The sequence below is a fragment of the Sapajus apella genome, unplaced genomic scaffold (genome assembly GCF_009761245.1).
Source record: "Sapajus apella isolate SASKATOON/1434 unplaced genomic scaffold, GSC_monkey_1.0 scaffold98, whole genome shotgun sequence".
Lineage (NCBI taxonomy): Eukaryota > Metazoa > Chordata > Mammalia > Primates > Cebidae > Sapajus > Sapajus apella.
In genome coordinates this window covers 930,838-948,172 of record NW_022437038.1, presented here as the reverse complement: position 1 = coordinate 948,172, position 17,335 = coordinate 930,838, and the positions used below count along the sequence as shown (strand labels likewise).

Sequence of the window (17,335 nt, the reverse complement as noted above, 5' to 3'; positions counted from 1 at the left end):
CCTCAATGCCACTTCTTGCTATGTATGTGGAGGAACGACCATGGGTGACAGGTGGCCATGGGAAGCCTGTGAGTTATTACCTTCTAACCCTGTCCCGGATCTGATCTCAGTTCAAAGGGTTCAAACCAACAGTTTCTGGGTTTTAAAGGTCTCAATTATTGGACAATACTGTTTGGCCAGAGAGGGAGCAGTCTTCACTATTCCAGTAGGGAAGCTTAGCTGCTTAGGGCAGCAATTGTATAATGGAACCATGGGCACAGTAACCTGGTGGAGCTCAAATTATACCGAAAAGAACCCCCTCCTAAAATTTCCAAAATTACAGGATGCTTGGGATCATCCTGAGTACCAGAGAGATTGGACAGCCCCACCTGGGTTATACTGGATATGTGGACGTAGGGCATACATACAACTGCCTAATAGGTGGACAAGTAGCTGTGTCATAGGCATCATTAATCCCTCTTTCTTCCTATTATCTGTTAAGACTGGTGAGCTATTAAGGTATCCAGTTTACTCCGCTAGGGGGAAAAGACACCTAAAAATAGGGAATTGAACAGATGATGAGTGGCCACCAGAAAGAATTATTGAGTATTATGGGCAGGCCACATGGGCCAAAGATGGCTCATGGGGATACCGGACCCCTATTTACCTGCTCAACCGGATCATCCGGTAGCAGGCTGTTTTGGAAATACTCACTAATGAAACAGGCAAAGCTCTGTCCCTCTTGGCCTGACAAGAAACTCAAATGAGGAATGTAATTTATCAGAACTGGCTGGCCCTAGATTATTTGCTAGCAGCCAAAGGAGGAGTCTGTGGAAAATTCAATCTAACCAACTGCTGTCTGCACATAGATGACCAAAGGCAAGCAGTGGAGGATATTGTGCGAGACATGACCAAACTGGCACACGTACCTGTACAGGTGTGGCACGGATTTAACCCTGAGTCCTTATTTGGAGGTTGGTTCTCATCCTTGGGAGGATTCAAAACCCTCATCATAAGTGTTATAATAATAATAGGTGTTTGTTTGTTGCTCCCTTGTCTACTCCTCCTGTTCCTTCAGATGATTAGGGGCTTCATCACTACTGTAGTTAGCCAAAAAATGACATCACAAGTATATGAAACATTATCAGTTGGTTTCTTCAGAAAATCTGGAAAGTGAGAATGAAAGTGAGACCTCTCACTAATATTATAAAATGGTGAGGGTCTCAAAGGGGGGGGTGAGGAGGGAGACCCAGGCATTTGGGATTCCCTCCCCCACTGTCATTCACTGTGCATCTCAATAGAAGAGAGAGCAGGCCAGCTGGCGCCTCCTGAATCTCCTTCCTGAAAACAACAGGCTAGGCCTTGGGGAAACCCTTCAGAAGGCACTATTATTACTTAAAACAAGATTAAACCAGAAACCTTTCCACATGTGAGTCCTAAAACTGTAAACTGGAACCCTTTCATATGTAATTCCTGAAACTGTAAACTAAAACCTTTTCACATGTGAGTCCTAAAACTATGAACTTAAGATTCTTCCATGTGTAACATCTAAAGTATAAGCCTATATAAAGGCTGAACCTCCCTTTGTTAGGGGAGCTTGGCTGTAAAGCACATATGCCACCAAGCTACCAGCTGAAATAAATTCCTTCCTCCTGTATTCAGTGTCCAAGAGATCCTTTCCTGCAGCCGCTCCTGCTACATTAGGGCTTATTGTTTGGGAAATAAGTGTTCTCTCTCAAAGAATAAAGGCTGTCACCTTTTTTTTGAAAATCTTTGAGTTATCACTTTGGCTAATTAATAACATATTTGACAATGACTTGTGATCCCCTTTAGTGATGTTAAGTGTTTTAAAGTTTTTATATTTGTAAAACTTTCCAAAGTCAAGTTCTAACTTTAGTTCTCATGAGTTTTTTTTAATATTAGTTCATTGAAGTTCCAAAGAAATATATTCAGCTTATTTGATATAAGAAAATCATACAGGAAGCACTGTCAAATATAAAATATTTGACACTATTTTGTCAAACCAAATTAGGCATTTAACCTTCTTTCGATTATATTTATATAAATGTGTTATTAGTATGTATTCCAGAATTGTATATAATTATTGTTAATCTGATATGTTTTAGCATATGGTATCAGTAGTAATTATAATTATTATGTAAAATTACATGCCACAGAAGTAACCAGATATTCTTTTAAATTGTGTCTTTATCTATGACTATTTCAAGACTTTTGTCATCCACAGTTCTTTTATCTTTTTCAAAAGGTGATTTTATAATCAGCATAGGACTCTGATGGGTGCTGTGAAATGCAGGTTTTAGAGATTGTGACACTAAATTGGGGGGGGGGAGAGGGAACTTCCAAGACTCCCATGGAGAGCTGAAATGTTCATGAATGGGAGGTAATAACATAGACTGAACTAACAGAAGACCAAAATAATCCTGTAATTACTTTTAGCTGAAAATGTTGCTCTCCCTTTCTTTCTTTTTCACAACCAAAAAATATTTTGAGCTATTTACAGCATTTAACAATTGAATAAAGTATGCTCCTATAAAAAAATTGGAGCAAATTTCTCTCTACCTGATTTCTCCAAAATTTAGAAACTAGTTGTGAATACACTTAACTTATGGCAATATAGTTATTTGCATAAGTACAATAAGAATCTGTGTTATTTTGTAAAAGGACACAATTGGAGACATTGGTCATTTAAGGTTTTGACTGAAATAGCATGCTATCAGATACAGACTTCTTTAAGGAATCAAAGATGTCTTACAGAGCCAATAAAAGCCCCTTGGAAAAGCTGACTCCAAACCTTGTCTACAAAGTCATTGTATAGGTTTCTGATCTCTGGTAAGTAAAGAATGTCACTTTCTGACAGGTCCAGAAGCCTCCAGATTTTCTTGGGACCTTGAGGTGAAGAATTCACCTAATTAATATAGGTATTTCCAGGCACAGGCTGAGCTTAAGGCATTAAAGTTCAGTCTGAGATCCCTTATGGAATAAAATTCCAGCAAAGCCAATTTAAGCAAAAAGGAGGAGCCTATATGGCAAATAATTATTCTGGCTGACTTTATGCAAATACTCCAGCCAAGTATAGTAAAACTAAAACGTATTTTGCAAATGAATTTGTCCTATGATTGTCTTTAGCAAAAACACGAGTGTAGAGAGAGAAATCATGTTTCAAAATAAACTATAGTACACCTGTTGTTAGATTCTAGTCTTGCCTAACCTCGTGTTTTTTTCTATTTTTATTATTTTCTACAGTTTGGACTGAATTCTAAAATTTGCCCTGGCTACAAGTTTCCAAAATAATGTTTTCAATTATTTTCCTTCTTTTCTTTCCTTTTGTCCCTATTTTTTTCTGATTTGAAGTCACTAAAAATTAAGCTCTGCTCTCTTAAAGCCATGAGAACCGAAGCTAAACAACTTAAACTTCCAAAGAAAAGAATAGCAATCTAGTTACACACATAAGCCCCTTTCATATCTGCCTACTGATGTGTAGATTTCAGAATAATATGGCCTATATCAATCTTCCAATATTAATATCTTTTTGTTTGTTATTTTACTCTTCTTCTTCCTCTATTTTCTCTTTGTAGGATGTGGGATTTTAAACCTGCTAAAAATGAGCTTCCCTAATAATGTGGGACCTACTTATCTAAGAATAAATCATCCTCTCCATGACAGATCAGGCAGAACCTAAGACCAGAAACTCATTTTCTTCTAAAAGGCTATCTCCGAAAGGCTTTAAGAAAGGAAAGCAGTGTGGGGAATGTAAAAAGAAAATAAATCTTGAGACCCCAAAATCACTAAGCCAAAGAAAAAGGTCAAGCTAAGAACTGCTTAGGGAAAACCTTCCTTCCATTCTATTCATGGAGCTACTAAGATTAAAAAAGCTACATACAGGCCTCACAAGAAATTTCCTTGTGGACAAAGGAAACTCAAAGTGATCCCTCTGCTCACTGAGATAAATACATATTGATTGTCTCCTTTGGAAAGGCTAATCAGAAACTCAAAATAATGCAACACTTGGCTTCTATCTGCCTATGAACTGGAAGCCCTCTCCCTATTTTGAGTTGTCCTGCCTTTCATGACTGAACCACTGTGCATCTTATGTATATTGATTGCTGTCTCATGTATCTCTAAAATGTATAAACCAAGCTGTGCCCCGACCAGCTTGGGCACATGTTGTCAGGGCCTCCTGAGGCTTTGTTACAGGCACATGTCCTTAACTTTGGGAAAATAAATTTTCTATATTGACTGAGATCTTTCTCAGATATTTGGAACTCACTCTACACACACATACACAAACACACTCATAAACATGCATACACAAATACACATATATGTATATTTGTGTTATAAACCTATTAGTCCTTTTTCTGTAATATAGATTTTAAGGAAACTCCAGGGCTTCATTTGTCTTTTTTCTTTGCTTTTAGTTCTTTGTGTGTGTGTGTGTTTTAAAACACTTGGGAATAGGAAGAGCAAGATGACTAAAATAAACTCCCCAGTGATAATCCTACCATAGGAACACCAAGTTGAAAAACTATCCATGCAAAACAAAACCTGCATAAGAACCAAAAATCAAGTAAGCAATCACAGTACCTGGTTATAACAAGCAAGAAAACTATCAAGAAAAGAAGCACTGAAGGGTGCAGCCAAGGCAGTCTTGCATTACTTGCACCATCCCTCCTTCATCTCCCAGCAGTACTAAAAGAGATAATACATGTGCTTGTGGGAGGGGGAGTCAAGGGCTTTGGAAATTTGTATTGGAATTCAGTGCTACCTTGTCCCAGTGGAACACAACACAGGGCAAAATTTAGCCAGTGCCCATAGAGGAAGCATTTAGAGTAGCCCCAGTGAAAAAGTAAGCTTTTACTCCAACAGTGGGAACCTGAGTTCTGCCTAGCTCCATCAATGGGTGATTAATGTGGCCTGGGGTCCTGAATAAATTTGAAAGACAGTCAGGCCACAAGGCTTGCAGTCCTCAGGTAAGTCCTGGTACTTTGCTGAGCTTGGAGACAGCGGTACTGAAATACCCATAACTCAGTGAGACAAATGCTGGTGTGGCCAAGGGAATGCTTGCATCACCTCTTCTCCAACTCCAGGCATCCTTCTACTTGCAGAAAGCAAAGGGAAGACTAAAAATTACTATGTCTTGTGATTTGGATACCAGTTCAGCCACAGGAAAAAACAACAACAACAACAAAAAACAGAACATGAAGCAGAGTCCTGAGACCTCCAATTTCAGACCCTGTGATGTCCTGGATGACATTTCCAGACCCACCTTGGGCTAGAAGGGAACCCACTAACCTGAAGTAAAAAAACAAGCTTTGGCAGGATGCAACACATGCTGACTAAAGGAACCTTGTTAGGGCTACATGAGTTGTAGCCAGGCAGTAGTCACCATGGGCCTTGGGCTAGACCCAGTACCATGCTGGCTTCAAGTGTGACCCAGCATAGTCCCAACTGTGGTGGCCCTGGAAGTGTTTGCATCATCCCTCCCCCAACTTCAGTCAGCCCAGCACAGAAAGACAAACACCCGTTTGGGGAAAAGTGAGAAAAGAGAATGAGAGACTTCCTGGTATTCCAGGAAATTCTCCCAGATCTTATTCAAGTCCACCAATGTTATACCTTTACAAGTGTCCAAATGTGGCAACATTACTGGATTTGTGGCAGCCCCTAGTGCAGATATAGCTGCAGTAACCAAAGATATAAATTGCAACACTCAAGTCCATTTAAGAAACAGGAGAGTCTTCTCAAGAAGTATAGATCCAAACAAGCAAGAACTGCAAAGATTAGAATACCTAAACTCCTCAAAGCCCAAACATCATGAACATCAACAAGCATCAAGAACATACAAGAAAACATGACATCACCAAATGAACAAAATAAGACACCACTCACCAATCCTGGAGTGAGAGACATATGTGACATTTCAGACAGAAAACTCAAAATAGCTTTTTTTGAGGAAGCTTAACCAATTTTACAATAAAACAAAGAAGGAATTCAGAATTCTATTAGATAAAATTTACAAATATATTGAAATAATTGAAAAATCAAGTAGATATTTAGGAGTTTAAAAATTCAATTAACAAACTGAAAACTGCATCAGAGTATTTTAATTGCAGAAATTATTAAACCGAATAAAAATAGTGAACTTGGAGATTGGATACTGAAAATACATAGTAAGAGAAAGCAAAAGATAAAAAGGATAAAAAAGAATGAAGCACACCAACAAGATCTGGAAAAAAGCCTCAAAAAATCTAATCATTACTTGTCTTAAAGAGGAGGTAGGCCAAGAGGTTGGAGTAAAAAGTCTATTCAAAGAAATAATAACAGTGAACCTTTGAGACCTAGAGAAAGTTATCAATATTCAAGTATAAGAAGGTAATAGAACACTAAGTGGATTTAACACATTAAGATTACTTCAAAACATTCAATAATCAAACTTCCAAAAGTAAAAGATAAAGAAAGAATCCTAAAAGCAGCAAGAAACAAAGAAACAAAAAGACAAATAACATACAAATGAGTGCCAACAGCCAGTGAAAATACCTTTAAAACAAAAGGGCCGCCAGGTGAGGTGGCTTATGCCTGTAATCCCAGCACTTTGGTAGGCCAAGGTGGGTGGATCACCTGAGGTCAGGAGTTCGAGACCAGCCTGGCCAACATGGTGAAACCCTATCTCTACTAAAAATACAAAAATTAGCCCAGTGTTGTGGCATGCACCTGTAATCCCAGTTACTCAAGAGGCTGAGGCAGGAGAATCTTATGAACGAGGAGGTGGAGGTTGCAGTGAGCTGAGATTGTGCCATCACACTCTTGGGTGACAGAGCAAGACTCTGCCTCAAAAAAAAAAAAAAAAAAAGAAAGAAAGAAAGTAAAAAGGAAAAAAAAAGGAGAAATATTTTCCCAAATGAGAACTAAGAAATTTTATAAACGCCAGACTTGTTCATACAAGAAATGTAAAAGGAAGTTCTTGATTCTAAAAGGAAAGGATGTTAATGAACAGTAAGAAAAATCTAAAGGCAAAAACTCACAGCTAACAGTGAGTAGACAAAGAATATTGTGACAATGTGTTCACTGTGTGTAAACCATTCATATCTTGAGTAGTAAGACTAAAAGACAAATATATTAAAAACACTAGTTAAAATACTTTTAAGATGTAGATACTGCAAAGGACATAAACTCATTCTTTTTATGACTGCATAGTATTCCGTTGTGTACATCGGCCACATTTTCTTTATACAGTCTGCCACTGAGGGGCATTTCATTGGTTCCAAGTCTTTGCTATTGTGAATAGTGCTGCAATAAACATACACGTGCATGTGTCTTTATAGTAGAATGATTTATAATCCTTTGGGTATATACCCAGTTATGGGATTGCTAGGTCAAATGATATTCCTGGCTCTAGATCCTTGAGGAATCGCCACACTGTTTTCCACAATCGTTGAACTAATTTACTCTCCCACCAATAGTGTAAAAGTGTTCTTATTTCTCTACATCTTCTCCAGCATCTGTTGTTTCCTGAATTTTTAATGATTGCCATTATAACTGGTATGAGATAGTTATGTCATTGTGGTTCGCATTTGTATTTCTCTAGTGACCAGTGATGATAATTTTTTTTCATATGTTTGTTGACTACATAAGTGTCTTCATTTGAAAAGCGTCTGTTCATATCCTTCACCCACATTTTGATGGGGTTGTTTTTTTTTTCTTGTAAATTTGTTTAAGTTCCTTGTAGATTCTGGATATTAGTCATTTGTCAGATAGATAGATTGGAAAACATTTCTCCCATTCTGTAGGTTGCCTGTTTACTCTGATGATAGCTTCTTTTGCTGAGCAGAAGTTCTTCATTGTCAGCAAACTAACACCGGAACAGAAAACAAAACACTGCATGTTCTTACTTATAAGTGGGAGTCGAACAATGAGAATATATGGAGTTGAACAATGAGAATATGTGAGAATAATATAATCACAATATATAGAGGGGAACATCACACACCGGTGCCTTTCAGGATTGGGGGAAAAAGAAGGGATAACATTAGGAGAAATGCCTTATGCAGATAATGGTTTGATGGGTGCAGCAAACCACCATGGCACATATATACCTATGTAGCAAACCTGCACATTCAGCTCATGTATTCCAGAACTTAAAGTATAATTTTTAAAAAAGATGTAGATATTATAAACAGATATAAATAGAAACAACAAAAAATTAGAAAGTTGTGGGTGATGGAGTTAAAGTGTATAAATTTTATGAGTTATCTATTAGTTGGGTTTTTTGGCAATCAGAATTAAGTTGTCATCAGTTTAATATGATCTCTAATCAAAAGGCATAAAGTATCTGAAAATAGATTTCAAAAAGAGACCCAAGTATGAGCTGCCTACAAGAAACCCAACTCACCTATAAAAAATACACAGACTGAAAATAAAGGGATGGAAAACATATTCTATGCCAATAGAAACCAGAAAAAGTGCAGGAGTACCTATACTCCTATCTAAAAAGAGACAAAGAAGTATATTAAATAGTGACGAGAGTCTTGCTAAATTGTTATATTCAACAAGAGAATATAACAATTTTAAATACATGTGCACCCAACACTGGAGCACTTAGATATGTGAAGCAAATACTATTAAAGCTAAAGAGAGAAATAGACCCCAATAAAATAATAGCTAAAGATTTCATCCTCCAACTTTCAGCCTTGAGTAGATTATCCAGACAGAATATCAGCAAAGACACATTGAATCTAACCTGCACTACAGACCAAATGCAGCTAATAGATAGTTACAGAACATTTCATTCAATAGCTGCAGAGTACATATTTTTTTCTTTAGCATGTGGATTGTCCTAAAATATCGATCATATTTTAGGCAACAAAACAAGTCTTAAGACATTCAAAAGAAAATGAGGGAATTATATCCAGCATCTCCTCTGGCCAAAATTGAATAAAGCTAGAAATCAATAACAAAAGGAACTTTGGAAACTATATAAACACATGGGAATTAATCTATAAGCTCCAGAATGACTGGTTGGTCAATAAAAAAATTTTTTTTTTTAATTAAAATGTTTTGAAACAAATGAAAATAGCAATAAAACATACCAAAATTTATGGAATACAGCAAACCAGCACTAATAAAAGGTTTACAGCAGTAAGTACCTACATTAAAAAGGTAGAAAAATTTCAAATGAAAAATGATGCATCTTAAAGAGCTAGGCAAGCACCTGCTAAGCAAACCCAAAGTTAGTAGAAGAAAAGAAATAATAAATATCAGAGCAGAAGTGAATGAAATTAAAACTAAAATCAATTACAAAAGATTAATGAAAGGAATGTTGGTATTCATAAATGGTAAACAAAGTCAACAAAATTTTAGGCAAATAAGCTAAAAAAGAGAGAAGACTGAAACAAATAAAATCAGAGATTAAAAAGAGACATTACAACTGATACTAGAAAAAAATCAAAGGATAATTAGTGACTACTAGAGCAACTATATGAAAATAAATTAGAAAACCTATGAATAATGGATACATTACTAGACATACACAACTTACCAAAATAGAACAGTAGGAAATCCAAAACCTTAACAACAATAAGATCAAAGCCATGATAAAAGTCTCCTATTGAAGAAAAGCCCAGGACTCAATGACTTCACAGTTGAATTTTACTAAACATTTAAAAAAGAACTAAATATAATCATCCTCAAATTATTCCCAAAAATAGAGGAGAAAATACTTCCAAACTCATCCTACAAAGCCAGTATTACCCTGACACCAAAACTAGAAAAAGACACAACAAAAACTATGTGCCAATATCTCTGATGAACATTGATGTGAAAATCATTAACAAAATACTAACAAATCATATTGAACAACGGATTAACAGATCATTCATCTCAACCAAGTGGGATTTATCCTAGTGATTCAAAGATGGTTTAAGATACACAAATAAATCAATGTGATTCATCATATCAATGAAGAACACAAACTATATGATCATTTCAACTGATGTTGAAAATAATTTGATGAAATTCAACATCTTTTCATTGTAAAAACTCTCAAAAAGTGGGTATAGAAGGAATATACATCAACACAATAAAATCCATATTACAGAGATCTAGAGCTGGTGTGATACTGAATGAAAGAAAGAAAAAGAAAAAAGAAAAAACAGCTAAGAGCCTGTCCTCTAAGGTCTGGAATGAAAAAAGGATGCTCACTTTCACCACTGTTACTTAACATAGTACTGGAAGTCCTAGCTAGAGTGATTAGACAACAGAAAAAACAAAGTGTATGTAACTTGGAACAGAAGTTAAATTATCTTTGATTGCAGATGAAACAGTCTTACATTTAGAAAAACACAAATATTTCACCAAAAAAACCTATAACTTATGAACACACCTAGTAAAGTTGCAGATACAAAGTCAACATACATTTGCATTTCTATAGGCCAACAGCAAAAAATCTGAAAAAAAATCAAGAAAGTAATCGTTACAAATGAAATAAAACACCTAGAAATAAACTTAACTCAAGATTTGGGAGATCTCTACAAAGAAAACTATACGCATTGATGAAAGAAATTGAAAACACACACAAAATCATATGTTCATGGATTTAAAGAATCAATATTGTTTAAATTTCCATGCTATCCAAAGTACTAGAGTTATGAGGCAATTCCTAACAAAATACCAATGACATTTTTTCACAGAAATCTGAAAAAAAAAAAGAATCCTAATATTTATTTATATGGAAACACACACACACACACACACACACAAACACACACACATGCACACACACACGCACAGAAATACAAACCTAAAAATATCCAAAGTCATTCTGAGGAAAAAAATAACAAAACTGGAAGAATCACATTTACCTTATTTGAAATTTTACTACAGAGCTGTGGCAACCAAAAGAACATGGTACTGGCATAAAACAAGACACGTAAACAAATAGAATGGAATAAAGAGGCCAGAAATAAATTTATATATCTTTGGTGAACTTATTTTTGACAAAGTTACCAGGAGTATACATTGGATAAAGAATAGTCTCTTCAATAAATGGTGCTGGAAAAACTAAATGTCATATGCAAAAGAATGAAACTAGGGACACATCTCTTGCCATATACAAAAAATCAAATCAATATGTATTAAAGCCTTGAACCTAGAACATAAAACCATGAAAGTACTAAAAGAAAATATAGAGAAACATCTCTAGGATATTGGTCTGGGCAAATGTTTCTTGAGCAATACCTACAAAGCACAGACAACCAAAGCAAAAAATGGGATCACATTATGGTAAAAACAAACAAACAACAACAACAAAAACTTCTGCACAGAAAAGAAAACAATTAATAAAGTGAAGAAACAACCCACGGGGTGAAAAAAATATTTTCAAACTACCCATCTCAATAGGAATTAATAATCAGAATGTATAAGCAGTTCTAACTACTCTATAAGAAAAGAAACAAACAATCTAATTAAAAATTGGGTAAAATATCTTAGGCATTTCTCAAAAGAAGATACACATTTTCTCATCAACCTCAGGATTGCAGGTTGGAGGATGCCTTAGCATGTCTCTCCCTCTTGAAAAGAAAAAATAATGCGTAGACAGACTGTGGACATATATTTTCTGATAAGCAACACTGTAACTAAGGAGGAAGACTGAACAAAACCACAGACCCTTTGAAAACAGTGATGGACTGCAGCCTACAATGTGAGTCAGGCAGAAAACTGTGAGTCCCCACAGTGTGAGATGGGGAGACCCTGCCTCTGGCCTATACACTCTCACTGGGGAAACCTGGCAATCCCAGGCCATGGAGAAATGCTTTAACCCTACTCAGCACTTGAGTTGATTTAGTAAGCAGTGGAGAGTACATGAGAAAGATCAACATTGGACATGCTTTGTGTGTGTAAGGCCGGCTACCTCACAGAGGGTTAAACAGACACATCCATCTCTCTCCGCACCTGATAACTAAGTAATCGCCCAAGCTCGTTATCTGGCCTTGCCGCAAGGCTTCCCCGCACCCGCCTCCACATACCAGACCCAAGCCCACATTTAGCACTAAACTATGCATTCAACTCCCAGCCCGCTGTTAATAAACCCTGCAGGAAAATTTTTAAAAGAAGCCCCATCAGACCCTGCCCGGTAGCAGTCTGCTCTGTAGGCCCTCGGAAGGCCCACTTACCCAAGGTCCTGCATGCCTACCCATAACCACTAGCTCCAGGCATTTCCTGCTTCTTAATAGCCAATAGGAGTGCCTTCACTTTGTTTCCCCCAACAGCCAATCAAGACCCACTTACCCAAATTCCTGCCCATCTACCAATAGCAATGAGTTTCAGGCACTTCCTGCTTCCTGACAGCCAATAAAATTGCCTTTGCTTTGTTTCCCCAATAGCCAATCAATCGCCTTCCCTTCCCATAAAACCCCATGACCTAAACAGCCAGGTGCAACTTCTCTGGCCCCTCCCTGGACCACAGAACCTCGCCCAGGAGCTGAATAAATTAGCTTCTCATTTTCTTATATGTGCCTCAGTTTCCTCAGTTTACCTTGGCAATAAAGCTTACATTGGTGCTGAAACCTGGGAGGAGTTGTAAGACCCCCTGCTGGGGGGGGGGGAACTGACTCCTCCACCTGAGTCCAGACCAGGAGCTGCTCTGCCACGAGGTAAATCTTCTGTTGCCCATAACTTTTCCTGCTGCCTACTCTGTGGACTCCCTGCTCGTAACCGCAGCCACGTCAGGGACTACTTCCCGTCTCTCACCATGGGCCCAGGGTCCCAGCCTCATTCCGAGGACCTGAGTGTAATGGAGACAACCCTACACTCTTGTCTTCTCCCCATAAGGGGTCACTCAGGGCCAGGAATCTGAGGGAGACGTCCCCACCTTCCTGAACCCTCTCGTAGTCTCTGGTGTTTGGGGGGATGGCCCGGAATGCTGAGCTGCTCTTGTGATCATCTCCACAGCAGCGGGTAAGGTTTGGGTGATCAGAAGCCCTGTTCACAAGCTTGGGCTCTGCCCAGGACTGAAATCAGACCTCTGGCTTTCAATCTCAAACTTGCCCTTTGGCAGGCCAGCTCCTGCCTAGGTGCATTTGGTTTCTCTCTCTCTCTCTCTCTCTCTCTCTCTCTCTCTCTCTCTCTCTATTCCCGAGTAAGTGTGTGGGTGAGTGAGTTTATGTGTAGTCCCTCGGCTTAACAGCTACGGGGCTTGTGTGGGCCTCCACCTGTGGTTCCACGGGGATGTCATAAGGCATAACGGTGATTCACCTCAGGACCAACAGTTCTGAGGTGACCAGGCCTGGGGTTTATATAGGTACACCTCAGCCAAGATGCCCCTGAAACAATCCTTCGGGGATGTGGCCAGGAAGGCATCAGGCTGGTCTCCCACCTGGGGGGCACCCACCCTTTGTCTGTCAATTCTATATGTGGTCTTGTCTCTACTGTAGATTTGCCAGCTTTGTTAGGCTCTTATTAGCCGATATACAGTGGGTAACAAACCACTGGCTTCAGGAAACCTTCATTAAGTTCCTGCCTCTAAAAATAACTGTGTCCTCCTTTTTCCTTCTACTTTTCTTCTACCACTGAAACCCCACTTCCCAGTTCCACTCCTTTCACTTTCTCTAATTCTGCCATGTGGCAAATTGCTCTAGCTCTGTCCCTCTTTATTTTCTTTCTCATTGTTGTCATTGCAGCCTGTAGGTTCTCTCAGCCACCCCCTCCAGGAAAAGAGCTTTTCTGCCTGTGTTTGGTATAATTTCTTTCCGTGTCCACTTCGCCCTTAGGCCACTGAAAAAGATAAAATATGGGTAATCAGGAATCCCGCTCAGACCCCAAGTCACCACTAGGATGCCTAGTCCAAAATCTACCCAAACTGGGTCTTTCTATAAAAAAGAAAATGTTACTCTTCCTCTCCTCTGTAGCCTGGCCCACAGTATCCTCTAGACAACCAGTCCAGGTGGCCTCCTAGGGACATCCTCGACTTTAACGTTTTAACAGGTTTAGACAACTTTTGCCAGAAGAACAGCAAGTTCGTGGAGGTTCCCTATATTCAAGCTTTCTGGCATCTCTGTTCCCACCCTGGCCTCTGCTCATCCTGCAGTACTGCCCAAGTACTCCTGGCCAAAAATGTCCCTGCACTGCCCTTGGCCCCTTCGCCAACCTCCTCTTCTTCTTTTCTGATCCCAATCTGCCTAAGGGACTCTCCCTACCCCTCACTCAACCCTCTAATCCCCCGCCATACACGGACCCCCAACCCCCTCCTGCTCCTCCTCCTCCAAGTTCTGACATGGCCTCTCCTATTAGTGCTCACACTCGCTCATGCAGCACTCCCAGCGATGAAAACTCCCTCCTTTGTCCTCTCTGCGAGGTGGCCGGAGCAGAGGGTGTGGTCTGAGTGCACGTTCCTTTCTCCCTTACTGATCTGTCCACCATCGAAAAACGCTTAGGGTCATTCTCCGCCAATCCTACTGCTTACATCAAGGAATTTCGTTATCTCACTCAGGCATATGACCTTACCTGGCATGACACTTATGTAATCCTGTCCTCTACCCTCACTTCTGATGAGCGTAACTGCATCCTTGTGGCAGCCAGGGCACACACTGATCAGGTACATCTCACTGATCCTCAGATGCCAGTGGGTGCAGTGGCAGTCCCTGAGACTGATCCTAACTGGGACTATCAAACTGGCCAAAATGGCCGCCACCGCTGAGACCAGATGCTGCAGTGCCTCCTAGCGGGCATGAAAAATGCAACCCAAAAGGTAGTTAGTTATGATAAACTGCAGGAAATAACCCAGGGTCCTACTGAAAATCCAGCTGCTTTCATAGACCCACTAACTAATGCTATGGTCCTTCATACTCAAGTAGATCCAGGCTCTTTGGCTGGGGCTACCCTCCTAGCAGCCCATTTTATTTCCCAGTCAGCACCAGATATTAGGAAAAAACTAAAGAAGGCAGAGGAGGGCCCCCAAACTCCCATACGAGACCTGGTAAACCTGGCATTTAAAGTTTTTAATGGCCGAGAGGAAAAGGCTGAGGCCACCCGCCAGGCCCACTTAGAGCAACAGGTAAGCCTCCAAACCCAAGCTCTTGTAGCGGCTCTGAGGCCAGCAATGCACCAAGCATCTGGTGCAAAGGGCCTATCAAAGCCCCTCCAAGAGGGTCCCTCAGGACCCTCTGGACCCACCCAGACTGTTTCAAATGCTGCCAGGATGGACACTGGGCCCACCGGGGCCCTTCTCCACATCCAGCCCCTGGACCCTGCCCTACCTGCAAACAGACCGGACACTGGAAGGTAGACTGCCCGTTCCGGACTACAGGCTCACCCTCTGCACCTCCATGTGAGGGGCAAGCCAGTTCAAAGGATGCAGTCCCTTGGTTTGAACTCCTCAGCCCCCTGGACGACTAATGTGGCCCGGACTCGGGGACCCCATCATCCTTGTCAAGCCCAAGGTAACACTACAAGTAGCGGGTAAGTCCATTTACTTCTTGGTAAATACAGGGGCTACCTGTTCTATATTGCCTTCCTACTCAGGACCTAACATACCTTCCCAGGTGTCAGTTATGAGAATTTATGGAAAGCCCTCCTGCCCCAACCAGACTCCTTCCTTAGCCTGTAACCTCGAGGGGCACCCATTCTCTGACTCCTTCACCCCTCTCCCATCCAGGGGTGGTAAAACAAGCTTTTAAAACCCCACATATCATCTTGTAGCCTATTTGTCCAGGTTAACCCCACAGTCAGGGGGTGACAGCCTTGCCTGCAAGCCCTAAAAGCAACAACACAGTTAACCAAAAACCCCAAAAAATTACCTTAGGCCAGTCCATTTCAGTGCTCTCACCTCATCAGCTAACCGACCTTCTCTCACACAAATCTCTCACTCACCTAGGACCCTCTCATCTACAAAAGTTTCATCTACTCTTTATTAAAAATCCTTCAGTCAGCCTGCATCCTACTTCTCCACTCAACCTGGCTACTCTGCTTCCTCTTCTGCTCCACTCTCCCTCCCCAGCCCATTCCTGTCCTAAACTCATAAATACACTTACTAAACCTTGGGAGGGCTTAACTAATCTTCCTCCCAATAATAGTCGGCCTCTCCCTAGCTTCCTCTCTACCAGCTGTAGGAGTAGGGAGTGGTGCTCTAAGTTACAGCGTCACTTCAGCTCCTCAACTAGACAACAAACTCCGGGTAGCCATTAAAGCATCAGCCGCCTCTCTAGTATCCCTCCAACAACAAATCACGTCACTGGCTCAAGTAACTCTCCAAAATCAGTGGGCCCTAAACCTGTTAACAGCAAAAAAAAGGAGGTACCTGTTTATTTCTCCAAAAACAATGTTGTTATTACGTTAATGAAACCGGTCTAGGGGAGGAAAATGTCAACACTCTCTATCATCTTCAAGAATACCTCCAAAAAAGACAAAGCGTACCAGCCTCTTCTCTTAACGGGTGGCAGTCCCCTATACTTACCTGGCTAACCCCTATCATGACTCCCATTATCGTAATTTGTCTTTTGCTAATGCTAGCCCCTTTATTTCTCAGATTTTTACAAGCTCACATGAGGGAAATTTCCAGGGTAACTGTAAATCAAATACTGCTTCACCCCTACGTCTGACTCACAACCGAGGCACCAGCCAACTGAACCCCCTCCCGACTCTGCCCCTGTTCAGCAGGAAGTAGCCAGAAAGAAGTGGCATCCTATATCATACAAAAGGTCGGAATGTAAGGCCGGCTGCCTCACAGAGGGTTAAACGGACACATCCATCTCTCTCCACGCCTGATAACTGCATCATCACCCAAGCTTGTTATCTGGCCTTGCCGCATGGCTTCCCCGCACCCGCCTCCGCATACCAGACCAAAGCCCACATTCAGCACTAAACTATGCATTCAACTCCCAGCCCGCTGTTAATAAACCCTGCAGGAAAATTTTTTAAAGAAGCCCCATCAGACCCTGCCCAGTAGCAGTCTGCTCTGTAGGTCCCCGGAAGGCCTGCTTACCCAAGGTCCTGCCCGCCTACACATAACCACTAGCTCCAGGCATTTCCTGCTTCTTAATAGCCAATAGGAGTGCCTTCACTTTGTTTCCCCAACAGCCAATCAAGACCCACTTACCCAAAGTCCCGCCCACCTACCAATAGCAATGAGTTTCAGGCACTTCCTGCTTCCTCGCAGCCAATAAAATTGCCTTTGCTTTGTTTCCCCAATAGCCAATCAATCGTCTTCCCTTCCCATAAAACCCATGACCTAAACAGCCAGGCGCGACTTCTCTGGCCCCTCCCTGGACCATAGAACCTCGCCCAGGAGCTGAATAAATTAGCTTCTCATTTTCTTATATGTGCCTCAGTTTCCTCATTTTACCTCAGC

General features: G+C 40.6%; 1 long non-coding RNA gene across 1 annotated transcript; it reads right to left on the bottom strand.

The window, feature by feature from the left end:
• Positions 1-913: 913 nt before the first annotated feature.
• On the bottom strand, positions 914-14,779 carry LOC116536116. The gene is made up of 4 exons (XR_004262484.1): positions 14,225-14,779; positions 6,257-6,260; positions 4,134-4,137; positions 914-1,051 (listed from the first exon to the last, which is right to left on the bottom strand). It is a non-coding gene; the product is annotated as an uncharacterized LOC116536116 (long non-coding RNA).
• Positions 14,780-17,335: the final 2,556 nt, after the last annotated feature.